General features: G+C 38.9%; 1 protein-coding gene across 3 annotated transcripts in view; it reads right to left on the bottom strand.

The window, feature by feature from the left end:
• Positions 1–15,913, bottom strand: part of LOC124135295 (adenylate cyclase type 2-like) — a 115,472-nt gene extending 99,559 nt beyond the window's left edge. For all 3 annotated transcript variants that reach the window (XM_048398994.1, XM_048398995.1, XM_048398996.1), the window contains exon 1: positions 15,576–15,913. The gene's annotated coding sequence lies outside the window, so the exon portion shown is untranslated. The remainder of the gene's footprint in view (positions 1–15,575) is intronic.
• Between the last annotated feature and the right edge of the window lie 1,275 nt (positions 15,914–17,188).

Below are 17,188 nucleotides of genomic sequence, written 5' to 3'. Positions count from 1 at the left end.
AATCAATCGCCAGTGACGTTTTTTCAGCTTACGACATGCAATATACTGGACTTTGTACAGAACCATGCAACTCAACTGTGACTACATGCTGAGAATATGTTGTTAGTGTGATCCATTATATTTCACCAGACAGCTAGATGTCAATTATTCAAGCCTACATTACATTGAACCAACATTTAATTGAAATTTGACAGACCAATTTGTTTATTTGACACTAATGTGAATAATTTTACATTTGGTCGGAACGACATGTCATCAGCGGTGATCTAACCTACAGTGTGTGATTTAAGGGCCCAAATAGTCAAGCTCTCAACAAGCACACACGGTGGATTGGTGTGAAGTTAAATATTTTCAAATATTTTTAATATAATATGTATAATGTTATGTAACATTATTTTGCTTATGATAATGTCTGTGTTAAGTAATTAGATAATCCTTTGATGAGAAAAACTCAAATGCAACACTTGGTAATTCTTATTCACAAATTGACAGTTTCTAGCATGTTTTTCGCACAGGAATCAATTAAATTCCAGTTTTTATAACCAGAAAATAGGCTTGACATGGTCAAATGCTGTAAAAGATCTTGGGCTCGTGGCAAGTTTGCATTTGTTACACTTTCATTTTGAAAATGTGTAACAAGTATTGGCTTTGTGAAATCAGGACGAAAACCGATTTTAAAATATATTTTTTTAAAGGTATAATTATGGCCACACCAGAGTTTATAAAAGGTGTTAAGTGCTCCGTATCTGCACTGCAGGAGTAAAAACAATGGGTTGTTATAAAGAAGACACAGTTTGAGAGCCCTGATGGGATCAATGATTCCAGTTCTTGGTGTCCCAGCTGTTGTATGGCTGGACTAGTCTTAAAAGTGACATAAAACATTCTCACTAGAATTCACCTGCTAAGTTTTAAAATTTTAATTCAACGAAGATCCTATCAAATATGAATTTCTTTGGCAGCACAAATGGATGTACTGCTGCATGAGTGATATCATCTTCCCGAGGCAAGAGAGTTAACTGACTATTAAAAAAGTCCTGTTTCCACCCTTGCCGAACTAGGCTGGTATTATGGAGTTGCCGCCATTGTGTTTGAAGCAAATGTAAGTTATACGAGAGGTGGAATCTGATTGGTCCATAGGAGAGGCATAGAAGGGACATAACTTGTAATAGCCACTGGTGGTGCTGTCATGTAACGATCGAGCCCAGGAATTCCAGCCTTGTTCGGCAAGGGTGGAAACTGGACTTTTAAAGTCAGTTAACTCTCCTGCCTCACATCAAGAGACAAGTTTATAAAGCGTTAAATTTCACGGAATGGCCACTTACCCGGACATACTTAATCTGGAATGCCCGCTTACCCGGGCATACTTAAGCTGGAATGCCAGCCTACCCGGGCATACTTAATCTGGAATGCCAGCTTACCTGGGCATACTTAATCTGGAATGCCAGCTTACCCGGGCATACTTAAGCTGGAATGCCAGCTTACCTGGGCATACTTAAGCTGGAATGCCAGCTTACCCAGGCATACTTAAGCTGGAATGCCTGCTTACCCAGGCATACTTAAGCTTGAATGCCTGCTTACCCAGGCATACTTAACCTGGAATGCCAGCTTACCCGGGCATACTTAAGCTGGAATGCCCGCTTACCCAGGCATACTTAAGCTGGAATGCTAGCTCACCTGAGAAAAGTCGAACCTATATTGTTAACAGTGACATCATTAGAGGTTCTTAAGCGTGAGGAAAGTCTGAAGTGAAGCAGGTTTCAGATGATTACCCCTTTGTTGAGTACCATGAACCATGGTGTTAGCAAACCTACAGAAGCATAATGAAGGCATTCTGGGATTCAAACTCATGATCATAGATATCTGGCTTGCCTAAGGGATGTAACTCTACACAGTGTCACGTGATGTATTACACAATGGGACCAACCCTCCAAACCCCCCCCCCCCATCCCCCCCGCCTATATACAGAGAGCTGTTGGTGTATTGAGCTGACATCTGATACGACCCTAGGGACTCTTTAACAGAAACAATCCCTTCTTCCCTGCATTTATAAAAAAATACCCACTCCCAGACTCAGCAACAGTTGCTGAGTAAACAACATAATGGATGTGTTTTCTTAGACTGTTTTTCTGCATAATACCTGGGTGTTGTCTGAAAAACAACCTCTAGAAGAGGTTTGAGATAAACGGTTTTGGAAGTCCACGTTTGGACAAAGTTTTCCACCAGAGTGGCCATTGATCCCCAGTGTTTGACATCTACAATCAGCATTTCACACACAGGCTAGAGGGATGGGTTTTGTTTGTTTGTTTGTCTGTTGTTTAACATCGTTTAACAGTTGCCTTTTACGACAAGCATAGTCGCCTTTTACGGCAAGCATGGGTTGCTGAAGACCTATTCTACCCTGGAATCTTCACGGGTCTAGAGGGATGGGTAGCTGTTAAGCTGGGTTAGGTCTGCTGTGCATGTCAAAATGCTTCACAATCATAAACCCGTGAAGATTCCGGGGTAGAATAGGTCTTCAGCAACCCATGCTTGCCGGAAAAGGCGACTAATGTTTGTCGTAAAAGGCAACTAACGGGATCGGGTGGTCAGGCTCGCTGACTTGGTTGATGCATGTCATCGATCCCTATTGCATGGATTGATGCTCATGATATTAATCACTGGATTGTCTGGTCCAGACTCGATTATTTACAGACTGCCGTCATATAGCTGGAATATTGCTGAGTGCGGCGTAAAACAACAAACCAACCAAACCAAACTTCACAATCATATATTTTGGCAGGATGACTGCTTGGAGAAACAGAAAGGTGCATTGTTGTAGCGGATGTATAGAGAATGGTTGTAGAATGGATGGATGGAAGGAAATATGGCAGGATGGATAAATGGAAGGATGGAAGTGAAGATGGATGTCAAAAGGATGAATGGACAGATGGAAGGATGAAAAGATGGTTTTATCATGGAAGTAAGCATGACTTGATGGATGAAAGCACTGGGGATGGATGTTGAAAGGATGAATGACAGATGGAAGTAAGCATGAGTGGATGGATAGATGAGAGTGAGGATGGATGATGGAAGAAGTAATGGATGGATGGTTGAAAGGATGAATGACAGATGGAAGTAAGCATGAGTGGATGGATAGATGGAAGTGAGGATGGATGATGGAAGAAGTAATGGATGGATGGTTGAAAGGATGAATGGACACATGGATGGATGGAAGAATGGTTGGGCGATGGAAGAAAGCATGAATTAATGGGTGAAGGAAATATCGATGGTTTGTTTGTCTGTTGTTTAACGCCGCACTCAGCTATATGATGGCGGTCTGTAAATAGTCGAGTCTGGACCAGACAACCCAGTGATTGATATCATGAGCATCGATCCATGCAATTGGGATCGATGACCTGCAACAACTGAGTCGGCAAGCCTTGCAATAAGGATGGAAAGTGGTTGAAAGAATGAATGACAGATGGGTGGATAGATGTAAGAATGGGTGGAAGTGAGGATGGATGGATGAAGGAAAGAAGGATGATGGTGAGATAGGAAATGAAGAATTCAGAATGAACTGATGAAATAAGGATGAAATGGTTGCAGTAAGGACAGAAGAAGAATGGAGGATGGAGGAATGAAGGACAGATGAAATAAGAATAGATTAAGTAAAGAATTGATGGATTTGGAATCTAGATGGAAGGATGGATAGCAGTATCAGCATATGGATGGATGGATGGAAGCAAGGATGAACAAATAGGAAGATGGACTTACATCGATGCAAATATTTTCTTAAATCTGAGTAGAGCATCATTGTTGAGTTGATACTACAATGGGACATTCGTCACCACTCGCCCCTTTCCGTGACCTGCAAGAAGACTCATCCCCCTATCGATGAATGCTATGTGCGAAAATCAACAAACCTATCAGAATGCGCGTATGATTTCGAGTTCTTTGTCAAATAATCCCTCAGAAATAATTTTTGATTTTACATATGTCCAGCATCTAAAATTATACCCAAGACACAGTTAAATGTGTTCAATCATACTGTATAATTCCGCACGTCCTGATGTGCTTTAAATTGCATCTGAAATATATATAATATATGGGGAAATATATGTGAACCATTATGCAATGAGTTGACAATTGTTTTAGGTATGCCTGTTTGCGCTAAGACGGAACCCGGTCGCAAAAATGGCCACGAGAGGGGCACAAGTCGCTATTCGGCTTGTCCCAGAATAACACGAGTTGGTCACGAATGTACAATGGACAGACACTGACCACTCAGGCTACTGGTCACCACATGTTCATGGGTGAAGAAATTGAAAGTCAAACAAGGCATAATACCTACATTCATACCAATGGTCATCGAGCCTCATATTAATAAAGTTTTGCACAAAGCTATTTCTTGCCAATCTGTAGTACAGGCAACTCCAAGTTGTTCAAACAATCATCTGTTCGTCATCAGGGATGAAGCTATCCACACAGTATTTGCCCGCTCGTTCTGTTAGCGCCAGACATGTCCATAAGACTCAAGATGATCATTGCCAATCGGGAGTAAGGGATGTAAAAACTAACCATAGTTTGATAATGTTTGTTGCAATGATATCATTGTCCACAATGGCTCAAATCTGTCACAAGATCCCATTTATTAATATTTGTTCTAAAAAATACAGTGTTGGTTGACCTATCACTGTGGAAATCAATTGATGTAATCACCATTACAGATATTGATAAAAATTCATGATCACAAACCCTGATGTTCAAACAATGATTTCTATATCATAATGAATGTTTGTTTGACCTGAGGAGCTAAGGGTAAAAATATAAGGGAGAATAACAATAGGTTATAGTGAGTGAGTGAGTGAGTTGGATTTAATGCTGCTCTTAACAGTATTCCGGTTATATCGCGGCGTGTCAGCTTAATGTGGGAGGAAAGCCTGAAGTATGCAGGTCTCAGACGTTTACCACTTTGGTGAAACCCACGAGCACGGGTATGGTGCAGACAAACCTAGAAACATAATTGGGACAAACCAGGGTTCGAACCCACAATCATGGGGAGCCCAAGGGGTGCAACTCTGCACAGCGAATTGAGGCGCCTTAGATGACTGGGCCACCCGTGCCCCCTGACATACACTGAAGACGTGCTGACTCAACGGTTGGTGTTATGTCTATGATATTTAACTTTGTGGTTAAGAGTGCATTATATTTCCACTCCACACATGGGCATGCTCAATGCGTGACACTAGAACCCCATCAATTGATCAGTGTCTGCTCAATTTTCATTCTCAGCTCCCTGGGGAATATACAAACCAAGCTGCCTGGCCATAATACATATTTTTTAGTTGCAGAATACAACAAAATAAGATAATATTTAGTTGATACACCAGCTCCGTCATCTTCCCAAGCCAAGGGGTGGTCGGGTAGCCTAGTGGTTAAAGCGTTCGCTCGTCACGCCGAAGACCCGGGTTCGGTTCCCGACATGGGTACAATGTGTGAAGCCCATTTCAAGTGTCCCCCGCCGTGCTATTGCTGGAATATTGCAAAAAGCGATGTAAAACAAAACTCACTCACTCTTCCCAAGGCAGTTAACCACCAGGCTACCCGAATGCCCCTGTCTCAGGAAGATGCAGCTCACTATGAACACTATTAATGATAATAAAAAAACAATAAATTAGTGATAAGATAATGACTATTCCTCATTTGTTTGTTTGTTTGATGTTTAAGGCCGCACTCAGCAATATTCCAGCTATGTGATGGCGGTCTGTAAATAATCGAGTCTGGACCAGACAATCCAATGATTGACATCATGAGCACCGGACCATGCAATTGGGATATGATGACATGCATGAACCAAGTCAGCGAGTCTGACCAGCTGATCCCGTTAGTCGCCTATTCCTCATTCATCACTAATGGGTACATGTAACAGATGTGACAGTGCGGTCCCATAACCCTGACAGGGGCATACAAATCTATTTGACATATATTTTTGTCGTTCAGATATCAGGCAGCATTTTGTTCGCTCACAGGTTCCGAAATTTGTTGTTTTATCATGCATAATGAAGTCTCGAAGTGTCTCTCTTTCAAATTGGTTTAATATTTGCAGTTACATTTACACTACACCATCAGACAGGAAAGTGAACATTTTACATCTCCTCGTAATTTTATGGTCTGAGATTGACACAGTGAAGCGCAAGCGCAATTCTCAAACAACGTTCACTTTTCAGATGTTATGAAAATGACGTAATACATTGTGCAGATATCATATCACAGCGGAACAAGCTGATTACAAGCTGATTACACATTGCAGCGCCATCTGGCATTCTAAAGTTATTGTCAATGTTGTAATTTAGCAGTTAAGTGTCCTTTCGTGCGCTTTGACGTTCTTTAGTACACATTGTTCTTTCTTTTCATATGACATCTTTTCATAACATTTGACTATTCAGTTGCCTACTTTTGACCTTATTTCAACTTTGTATTTTTAACCATCGTCTGTATTTTGGCCTTTATTACTAACATTTAATACTTTATTAACTGCATTTAAGGCTATTAGATGGATGGTATTTTCTCTTATATCCTAACTTTGATGCAAAGAATGGAGTGATTTTCAGAAAAGAAATGTTGCTAGACTCATTTGGAAACATTTCTGTTGATGCCCGATCTAAGCTGGCTGACTCGTGTTGGTAATTTCTGTTGTGTCTCAAACATCAATCAATCCACGAAGGGTACATTCAATGCCTTATATGCCAGAACATATAATAAAATAATTCTCCATAATTACCATATGAAGAATATACCATGATGTTTATGTCAGGTAAGATGCAATAGCGAAGGCCAAACTTACTCTATTTTTGATAGATGTTCAGCTACTCAAACATACAAAGACAGAAAATTCTATAAATTTCTAAAAATGAAAAATGAAATGGTATCAATAAAAAAATATAAATCTTATCAATACATAAACAAGAAAGTTTATCAATACTGAAACTTAAGAGATATGTGTACCCTACTCACACACATGCCTGGTGCTCGGCATTCAGAGGCTAAGGCAAGGACTGGTCGGCTCAGAGTCAGTATACTGAGTGGGGGTATTCATTTTAAACTGCGGCATGGTATCCCAGTGGGCTAGCACTATAAATCGGTCTGGATTATTAGTCCGGACTAGTACAAGCAGCCACGCGTGCGCATGCACGCACGCACATTGTTATGTAAGTGCAATAAACTTGAACGTGACGTTAAACCCTATTTCACCTCACCTCATCCACACGCGTCCCAAAGTGGGCGTGGCATCTAAAATATTTACAGCCAATAGCAATAGTAGGGCCGTCGCAGCATTCCCACGGTCACATACTGTAGCAATCACATATGTTAGGGTAGCCGCACGGCGTATTTTGAATTTGGGGAGACAGAAAACCTGCGGCTGCATTTGAAGTGATGACGATCAGTCGCCTTAGGGCATCCATAGGTTTTGGACAAATGCAAGGCAGCCACAAGGCACCTGCAGGGGCACCATGCGGCGACCGTGAGGCCAGATTGACGCTACCGCTACACAGGGCAGCTGCATGGCGAACACAAGGCCAACGTACCTATGGTTGGAGTGGAACCGCTCTATGGTATGGCTACGGCATGTCTAATTGCTACGGTGAACCTAGAAATTAAAAAAGTTATAACTCCGCGCTATAATCCCACGTCGACCACTTCGGCCTGTAATAGATAGTGATACGCCCTAGGGCGACCGGGGATCCTCTGCGGTCGCCGCAGGTATCTCTCGATTTCGGGGGGCTACGGCTGCCGTATCCTAGCCGTAGAACTCTTAAAGCAACAATAACAACAACAGGTAAGGCATCACCATGGCTGGGACACATAGAGTTGAGTTCACAGAGTCACGGGGGCACGGGTGGCCCAGTCGTCTTAGGCGCCGCGATTCGCTGTGCAGAGTTGCGTCCCTTGGCACGCCAGAAACCTATGATTGTGGGTCTGAATCTCCGTTCGCCCCGATTATGTTTCTAGGCTTGTCAGCACCATACCCGTGCTCGTGGGTTTCACCGAAGTGGTAAACGTCTGAGACCTGCATCACTTCGGGCTTTCCTCCCACATTAAGCTGACACGCCGCGATATAACTGGAATACTGTTAAAAGCGGCGTTAAACCAAACTCACTCACTCACTCACAGAGTCACAGAGAGGAACTCAACACCTTGCAATTGGCCTCATGCAATACAAGGCAGATCCAAGAGGTGGATATTATTTGTTATGAACTGTAATTCAATACAGTGATACCACGTGGATAATGATATGCTAATATATCACAATTCTGTCACATTAATGACAAATATTCTATATGATGTTTAACTTTGTTATTAATATAAACATATAATAAACATATCCTCCAAATACCTCACATCTTGGTTCTCTTGTCATTTGTGTCGGGTCAACTCTCCACTAAACAGGTAACGATTATTAGCACAATCAACCTTACACTAATCCCGGTGTCTGACAATTTGGATGTTACCTTCAACATGGTATGAGATCCAACATACTCACTCCTGTGTGATGTTCAATTATAAAGCTGATATTATGTTCATATAACCCTATTTGACCTACAACAAACATATTCATAAGATAGCATGTGTCTCACTTTTATCAGAGACCATATCAGTATTTGGTCTCTGTTTTTATGAAAAAAATCAATATTCTATTTCAGGAAATTAGGCATATATGAAGGAATTCAAAAGAATCACAACAACAAAATTCACATCCTTGTTTACAATAGCACCCTAAAATGTTGACAAAATATTGATAGAAACTATAGAAACTCCAGGCTGTTCCTTGATGAGTTTATCAAACCTCATCACCACATCTATTACCATACATATGACATCATTATCACATAATTGCCTGTAGCAAAGTGTCACATTGGTATGAGATACCATAATTATTATTTGGAATAATTTGTTGTTTATTGCAGCACTCACCAATATTCCAGCTATATGGCGGGTCTGTAAATAATCGAGTCAGACAATCCAGTGACTGACATCACGAACATCAATCTACACAATAGGGATACGATGACATGCATCAACCACTCAGCAAGCCTGACCACCCGATCCCGTTAGTCGCCTCTTATGATAACTATAGTCGCCTTTTATGTCAAGCATGGGTTGCTGAAGACCTATTCTACCCCAGATCTTCACGGGTCGTAATATGAACAGGGAAATGTCCCTGGGCCGTGACCAAAGTTGTCATGACTATTGTTATCTTCTTTTATGATCATTGTCATGATGTTATAAAACAAACATGTTGTCGACAGCTGTCACCGAGACGTCATTTAGCTGAATAGGAAATGTACAACATGAAATACAGGCCCCATGCAATCATTACAGTCAATTAAACCTCCAAGGTTCAACACAAGCCAAATCAATTATACTCAAGGACATTCAAACAATCAAATAAGATTGAATGACATCATCAATCAAGAAATTATGCAGTCAGCATTGATGGAGTAATGACAGGTGACTTAAGGGGGTCAATCAAAGTGTTCCCCATTCAACTTATGTCATAATCTGTCATCTGGAGGTGTCAGGCATTAGTCGGACCATTAGTCTGTGTGCCCAACTGACCTGGACACTGCACCAGTTGGTCATCCTAACAGTAATCAGCTTCCTCCACAGATGTCAGGCTGCCTCGAGGGGACGCATCCTTCCTGCTACAGCTCCCACACACTAGTCTGCACAGACACTTTTGTTCGTTGTAATGTTAGGCCGTATGGTTTGTTTTAGTTAGTTTGAGACCAACTGACAAAAAAATGAAATTTGAAAAAAATATACTTTTGATCAAAATATTTTTGGATGATTGTTTTGCACTAAGAAATGCTGAATAAAAGGTTGAAAAATATTTATTCTAACAACAAAAAACAACAAATTATCTTTCGGCATCATTTTGCAATCATACTTCCCTGATGGTGTGACCTATAGCTAAGATGCTTTTTACATTCATTACTATCAGTACTAATCTAATGCTGAAATTTCAAAATAAAAATAATATGACCACCTACATTTAAATTAAGATCAACCAACTAAAAGAAATTAGAAGGCCTAGTTAAATCCAAATATGATGGACATGTAATTCAAGAAACAAATACTGTATTCACTGTTATAAGCACCCTGATCCTATACGCACCCACTGTTCAACTGCTAGACCAATCTGTAATCTATAAATGATAAAGTGCCCCCTACTAAGACTGATAATTTACTTGCCAGTACATATATTTATATGTATATAGCCGATCTATTACAGAAAAAACAGATCAAATGGGGTACCGTAAATCTTGAAATTAATGCGTCTCTAAATTAATATGACTGCTGACCCCTAGCCAAAAATGCGACTCAATATCAATGCGACTCCCCCTAATCCATCCCCAGTGGAATGATACATATCCAACCTTACTGTTATAACAATAAACAGTGTTTTCCAAAAAACAACACGCAGCTAGTTTATTTGCTTATTCAGCGGACTGGCATTAAGACAATTCCAAGGCAATAAAATAATTGAACCAACAGCAGTTTCTCTGATTGGAGTGGTCAATGATGCCTAGTTTGACACAAGTGGGTAGAACTCTTGACCCCAGCAGTGATAGCTCACCGGATGTCCATTGTGTAATTACTATTCTTTGAATGATATTGTTATGTACCAGTTACAACTGCTGCTCAATAAACCGTGTTTGTGTTTACATTCAAGTTGGTATTTCTGCTATCCAAAGTGTGCAGTGAGGCCGTCTTATTGTTGATAGTCATTTTGGAGACATAAATGCGAAGTTTCCTTAATGCGAACAAAAACCACTCACATTTTCGCATTTAATTCACACTCTCGTTAATTTCAAGATTTACAGTAATTGCCTTGTAACTTATAAACAAATTTCAAAAACAATTTCATTTCACTCAAGTTTGAAGAAAGTTTGTTCACTAACCCTCGAGCTCTGAAATTATTTTTTTTCTTGTGTATGACTTTACGAAGCACCCATTTGCTGTATATGTCCTGTATATATGCTTATCACAAATTATGGTTATAACAAACTAAAATGAGTGGTCCCTTTGAGTATATTATAACTGTTGACTCTAATTTCAATTACTGTATAAAATTTGGATGCTCAATCAATATAATGAGGTACCATAGGCCAGAAGTCATGCTGGACAAGGAAAAATGGCTCAAAGACAACTTTACCTTCAATAACCGAAAGGAGTTGCTAGTTTTCTACATTTTTAATCTTCTAAACTTTATATTTGCTTCTATATCTTCATTGGTTCCATAGAATATAACAATACCATACATACTGAATCAAATTACAAATATTGTGGAGTTTTCAAGATGTAAATATGATTATATTATTATGGATATTAGGGCTGGGACGGGTAACTCGGGTACCTGGGTCAGGTGGGTACTGAGTAGGACCCGGGTACCCACAAGACTACCCGGACCCGTGGTTAGTCACGTGATATATTGTTTAATTACAAACATTATCAAGAACTCTATGGTTACACTACAAATCACTAATGTTCGCATTTCTTATATGGTTGAATAAAGATATAACTTAATTCAACTTCAGTGTATGAATGACCAGATTGTTTAATACATGTATCTAAATACGTTTTGCCAGGTCTATCCTAAAAATGTTCCCAATCGGACATTTAGAGACATCTCCTGAGACCTACAGTGGGTACCCGGGTAGGGTCGGGTAATAGGGGGGTGGGTACCCGGGTAGTAAATTTGGACTCGTCCCAGCCCTATTATGAATAACATAATATTTTGTACATGATCATATTCATTCACATTCTGTTATTGTACAGTTGTACAGTTGTACTGTTTTATGGTTGTATGGTTGTATGATTGTACAGTTGTACAGACCAGCAGAAGCACAAGCGCCCTCTGAAATACTTGTTATGTGCCTTTAGGGAGAGTGGGTGGCCAAGTCATCTGAGGTGATGCAATTCGCAATTACAGAGTTGCTCCCCTTAGGTATGCAGAATCCTATGATCATGGGTTCGAATCCCAGATTCAGCCTGATTATGTTAAAAGGTTTGTCAGAACCAACCCTTGCTTGTGGGTTTCATGTATGCATTACAGGTTTTTCTCACACATTAAAATGACACACAGTGACATATATACTGTAAATCTTGAAATTAACGCGAGCATAAATTAAATGCGAAAAGTGCAAGTGGTCTTTGCTCGCATTATTAAACATCACATTTATATCAACAATAAGACATTTTGGATAGGAGAAATACCAACTAAGACATATGCTGAAAACATATACAGCTATGTATTCCACAAAACTGATTTCTTTAGCAGCACTTGTAGTATGTATATTAACATTGTCATTCAAACACTAATTACATCCTGTGAATTGTCACTGCTGGGGTCAAGACAAGTGTTCTACTCACTTATGTCATCAGTGATCACACCTACAAGTCCAGACAGACGCCAACCACACAACACTGCGCCTTTGTTCCTTGCAACTGCGTCAAAGGCCGACACGAGCCAGCGCCCATGTATTGTTTTAGCGGGAGTACTTTACTCAGCGCTAATAAGCGGTGCTATTTGGTGTGTGATTGGATTAATGTAAGGATGGATTACGGTGTGGATTCTTCTGTAAACCGGACAGAGGACATTTTCTTTATACATAAATCCACTGATGCTTGAGAGGAGGTGGGTGTCGCCTTCATATTGAGTCGCATTTTTGGCTAGGGGCCAGTGGTCGCATTCTTTTGGAGACGCATTAGTTTCACGATTTACAGTATTGTTTAAAGAGGCATTACATCTCACTCGCTCACTTGCTCACTCACTCACTCACTCTATACAATGAAACAGTACTTAATGAACTATACAGTGGCACCGACTCCCGTTTTCTGATCACATCAAGCACCTACACCTTGGCGTCAGTTCTCACACCAAACTATTTGCATACACTCACTCACTCACTCCAACACCCAAATCACTCACTCACTCACTCACTCACTCACATAATGGTGTGATACCAACACGTTTTTCAATCAATCTGGTCCATTCTTGGTGACCCCGCCTTCACATCTCCTGATGACGGTACTACTAAAAGCATCCCCATCTCGAAATGATCCAAGATACAGACGGTATAGTACTGTATGTAATTGTTGGGAAGAAACTTGTCTAGCTGGCTGATCTACAAGTCCTGGGCTATTATCAAACAATAATTGAAGGCAGTAGCTGTGGGAGGAACATGGCCATCTTCTTACTTTCATTAATGGTGTGTCTCTGCTGTCGTCAATAACGTTCCATTGCGGAACAATTTGTCCCCAGACTAGTCCTAACACTGGATGGACAGCAGATGGGTTTGAAGTGGGTTAATCCGTCAACCCTTATTCACGATTTGACGATCTTGTCTATGTCTCTGTCATGGCTATCATTGTTCAGTAGGACGAGCTACTTCATCACAAGCAAATAAAAAATGAAATACTACGAAAAAACATAAAATGCCTTTCATCTTTAAAAAATTCATTTTTGGATTCTATTTGATCGTATTGAAAAACATGCAAATTATGTTTTGATAGCGTTCAATATTTAAAGGGAATATTTTTTATTATCGAACCACCGACCTTCCGGATAGAAACTCAATAAAAAAACACTGATATGGAATGCTGGTGTAGAAGGTTGGTTAAAGGTGCTGAATACTGGAAATACGGTACATTGACAACAGCATCGGAAATTACTATTACATGCATGCTTTGTATAGATTATATTTACTGGCTTGTCTTAGAAGCATTATATGATAGATAATAAATGGCAACATATTATTCCATTTCCTATATCATATTGTCTTACTGAAGAAATATGACTTTTTCTCATTACAAGTATTTAAATATTGTAATACCCATTAGGGCTGGGACGAGTCTGAGTTTACTACCCAGGTACCCACCCCCCTATTACCCGACCCTACCCGGGTCGCATTCTTTTGAAGACGCATTAGTTTCACGATTTACAGTAATGTTTAAAGAGGCATTACATCTCACTCGCTCACTCACTCACTCACTCACTCACTCACTCACTCACTCACTCACTCACTCACTCACTCACTCACCCACCCACCCACCCACTCATTCACTCTCTTAAAGGATTAATGTAACAATTTTCCCACTTTTCAAATGTTTATTTTATTGGTAAGACTATTTTGTTTAAACACAAATTTCAGTGTATGGAAAAAAAAAAATCAATTATGTCCCTTAGATATGGCAGGATCCTATAATCCTGATTTGAATCCAAATTTCGCTTTTATTAAAATCCTGCTTGCTGTTTTCACTAAAATGGTAAATGTCAGTATCAGCATCACTTTGGGCTTATCCCATATTAACCTGACACATTGTTATAGGATATGATTAAATCATTGTACGAAGCAGCATTAAATAAGTCACCACTCACATTACCTATCAATAACAAGGAACCGTATTCGACGTAATAATAACGACATAATACGTATGTTATATGCATTCATAATTATGGGAAATTAAATTCTGGAAAAAATATATCTGTCGTATATAAACATTTGAGGCTGTCAGCATAAACCACGAAATTTACGATCTTTCAACTCTGTTGTTTTTCACCAAAATAATATTCTAATAAGAGCCCCCTATTTCTAATTTTGAGAGCGCCCTGGGCGCTTATTATGTCGAATACGGTAATCGTGGTCTTAGATACATATCAGGCACATTTAACTACCACGTGGGTTCAACATAATAAATATGAGGTATTCTGAACTATCAACACAAGATCAGAGGAAGTAGGGCTATTTCAAGTACTGCCACAAATCATGGCATCAAGCACTTGACCATTGTGTCAGGCAATATATTTCTCATTTATTTCACAAGGAAGTCGTAATCACTACGCATGTCTTGAATGTTACCGAAATAAACCAGATTACAAACACAGCAGGAAATGGATTTCTGTTGAAAATAACCACAGTGAAATTGTTTAAAATATAATCCCCAGCTTAAAAAATTAACTGAATCAAGAAGACAACTCTGAATGTAAATGAAAACATAAAATGGTATAAAAATTGCATGATTTGGTTAGCATTATAACAGAACGATATTTCAGTACTATTTATTCCCTTGACACAAAAGTAGTTATTGAAGCTCTTATCCAGTGACAGTTATGGTAATATTATGATAAGAGAATTACAAATGTACACTTATATTTGAATGATATTAAAGTCATATTTTTCAAAATATAATTTGATGAGCTAAGTTTAGCATTATAATGTTATTAATTACTTATCATTTTATCAAACACAGTATTACTTTCTATATCATTATTTCAACACATGACATATGAGATATGATTTTGAAATACATTGATCATACAGATGCAGAACAAATGGTCATTAGGACACATATTTGCAGCTAAAACTCACACAAATCAATGTATTAATTTCCATTTCATAAAAAATGAAAAACATTGGACCCACAATTCCCTTTTCAGCTAAAACGCACACAAATCATTCTTAACTTTCCATTTCATCAAAAATGAAAATATTAAATATAGGATCATAAACCTAAATAGAAAACTCACATACCTGTGACCATCTGGCAATAGACGGACGGAATGTCGGAATTACTACAAACAGGATCGTCAGGTACTTAAGTCCACGCTATTGATTCGGGTAGCTTTCCCCGACCAAAGCTTGATCACAAACTTCGCACAATGTCAGCCCTTCTGGTACAACAGTTCATTAAACAGCCAAGCTAAATCCGCATTTTGTATATTCCTTTGTCACTGAGAACTGTAGTGATGAGTCTATTCCCAACAACCTATTACGGCATAATGTCTGTAGAACTGTCCACACGTGACACACAAAGTCTGAATATCAACAACGCATGGTTCCACCTGAAGCCAAGTCACAACTACTGTCAGTGGGCTACGTGGTGTTGATGATAGCCGCGCATGCTGTCAGAGTGATAAGCGTGGATGTCGACTCCCTCTCATTGATAGCTTGCATTAAGGAAGAGCACACTTGCTAAGACCAGTGGAGAGTGTCTATCAGCCTCATAAATTGTCAATCTGTTGGACTGAGTCATAAGTTTAGATATCTGGGCAAATTAATTGTTGTTAATCCCCTTGTTGGGCAAACTACCTCCTAATCTTTTAATCTACCTGGGGGTGGTTAGCAAGGGTCACTCTGGAAACAGCTCACAGTCTGGTTAAGTTTTCATGCTGGCAAATACTTATATGATTTTTTCATAAATATATTTAATAAAATAAATAATACCTTTATGATAGGTTTTATAATTTATTTGTTGCTTAAAATTATATTTGGTAAACATTTCTTGAAATATGTAATAGGTGATGATATATATAGTTAAAGTGGTGTATGCTTCATGTACATCAACTCTTAATTTTTTTAAATCTATTTGTGATGTTTAAGCATCCCTGAACAGGTATTTTTTTTATATTGGATATTTATTTAGACATTGTGTTTCTTACTTGTAGTTCGACCTATTGGTATGAGACATATTGAGCTGTATAAAATACTTACAGCTACAGATTAATTTTATGTACATGTATAACTGTACATAATTGTACATATTAACAAGAATATGTTTATATAAATTCATCAACTGAAATCTGTTTTTCCAGGTACGGTATTTATATTTACCAATCATATTTTTATTTACCAATCCGGATTTCATTCATAAAATAAAAGTACATTTAAAACAAACAAAAATGTAAGACATGTAAAATCTTATCAGGATTAATTTTTGACGAACCGATTAAAACATATTTTCAAACAAATACAGTATTTTTGTATTTTACTTTTCAAAACTTTAATGTGGACTCTTCTATGCAAAATATGATATATATATCTTTTATCTGGCCTTCAAGTTTTGTGATAACCACCCCTTGGCTTTGCAGGCTAAAATTTCAGCTCCCAAAATGACAAATTGTAAAGTTTTTCTCAACTCATTATTATATATTAAGTAGGATATTTAAGATATGTTACACTATTCAGATATTTTGTCAGGTGGGGTGAGGTGAAATGGGGTTTAACGTCGCGTCCAAGATTATTGCACTTATATAGCGACATGCATGCACGTGTATGTGTGTGTATGTGGCTGCTTGTACTAGTTTGGACTGATGCCGATTTATAGTGCTAGCTCACTGAGATACCATGCCGCAGTTTAACATGAA

Source organism: Haliotis rufescens, unplaced genomic scaffold (genome assembly GCF_023055435.1).
Source record: "Haliotis rufescens isolate VD_foot unplaced genomic scaffold, xgHalRufe1.0.p SCAF_19, whole genome shotgun sequence".
NCBI lineage: Eukaryota > Metazoa > Mollusca > Gastropoda > Lepetellida > Haliotidae > Haliotis > Haliotis rufescens.
The sequence above is the reverse complement of the archived record's forward strand: the minus strand, read 5'-3'. Positions and strand labels throughout refer to the sequence as shown.